This window comes from Lepidochelys kempii, chromosome 18, assembly GCF_965140265.1.
Source record: "Lepidochelys kempii isolate rLepKem1 chromosome 18, rLepKem1.hap2, whole genome shotgun sequence".
NCBI lineage: Eukaryota > Metazoa > Chordata > Testudines > Cheloniidae > Lepidochelys > Lepidochelys kempii.
In genome coordinates, this window is record NC_133273.1 from 1,220,904 (window position 1) to 1,222,283 (window position 1,380).

The 1,380-nt window shown below is 54.9% G+C and overlaps 1 non-coding gene across 1 annotated transcript; it reads left to right on the forward strand.

Annotated features, from left to right (window-relative positions):
* Positions 1 to 512: 512 nt before the first annotated feature.
* Positions 513 to 585, forward strand: TRNAF-GAA (transfer RNA phenylalanine (anticodon GAA)). Its single transcript has one exon. It is a non-coding gene; the product is annotated as a tRNA-Phe (tRNA).
* The last annotated feature ends 795 nt before the right edge of the window (positions 586 to 1,380 follow it).

A 1,380-nucleotide genomic window follows, 5' to 3' on the forward strand; every position in this document is an offset into this window, starting at 1 on the left:
AGGGGGAGGCGGCAGCTGCTGTTCTAGCTCCTCAGGGACAGCCCTGTCACCCAACAGACACTTCTCACTCAGCCACAGCTAAGGGTGTTGGGTTCCTCTGGTGGGAGTGTGGAGCAGCCATTTGTTTTCCTGTTCGCACTCCTCTGCGGTATGAAAATCGGGGAGGGGAGGCAGAAGCCCCACTTCCCTCCCTAAATGATGTCCATTAGGGGAAGCCAGGACAACAGGGTGGGGTGGCAAGTGGTGGCCAGACTCTTGCCCCAGGGTAGAGTGTAGCTCAGGGTCCAGCTCAACTTTCTCCCTGTACCACTGGCCCCTCGTCCCCTTCCACCACTAGGTCAACCCGGGAACTAAGGCAGGAATAGAGTGAGGAAGCAAGTCAAGCTGAGCAAGGCAGGCAAAAGCGAGTCTTGCCATCATGGGCCTCTCACAACGATGTCCTTTTTGTGTGCCACAGCTGACAAAAACATCCCGGACAGAGAAGCAGCAGGCCAAAAGAGAGCCATGGAGCTCCCGAAGTAGCTCAGTTGGGAGAGCATTAGACTGAAGATCTAAAAGTCCCTGGTTCAATCCCAGGCTTTGGCAGGCCCTTTCCTCCTCCTTTGTGCAGGGGTGGCTTGTTTTCTGGGAGGGCATTGGCACCTTTACCTGAGGCGGGTCCCTGATTTTGAGCTTCCCAGCAGGACAACAGAACAACAACTGGCCCACCTGACCTTTAACAGTAAGAGAAGGGAGCTGTCTTTCCCTGGCAACTTATTGGTGGACCCAATATGGCAGGAAGAGAGTGAAGTGGGGCAGCCGTCAGGAAGGGTGTGGGGCAGTGACAGGCAGGGATTGGGGTCGAAAGCTCCTCTGCACAGGTTGGGATGGGAAGGCGGGGTTAGAATTTCCCTCCAAAGCTATTTTAGGGTCTGATCCTACAAGCCTCCCACGTACCCAGTGCAGGATGGCTCCAGACTCCTCACCCAGTCCAGTGTTGGTGTATACAGCAGAGAATTGGAAGCAGCAAATCGGGGGGGTCATATAAAGAGACTAGAAATACAACAATTTACTTCTGAAAGAGAAGAAAAGACGACATTACCAAGCTGCATAATGGGGCGACCTGACCCTCAGAGACTGCGAAGGGAAATCTCAGGGGCTCTGCTCACCTGGCCCCAGGCCTGTGTCCTCAGGACAGGTCTGTGGGAGAAGGGAAATCGCCAGAGAGAGGAGTGGGACCCAGTGTGGATTTTTGGGCTGTGGCAGGGAATTTAGGTCCTGAGACTGGAGCCATAAAGAGGGAGTGAGTGAAGGCTCCCCTCTGCTTTCAGGCTGAAGGAATCCTGGGTTGGTCAGTCTGTCCAGGGGGGGTCACATTGCTCACAGGCAAAGAGCGGAGGA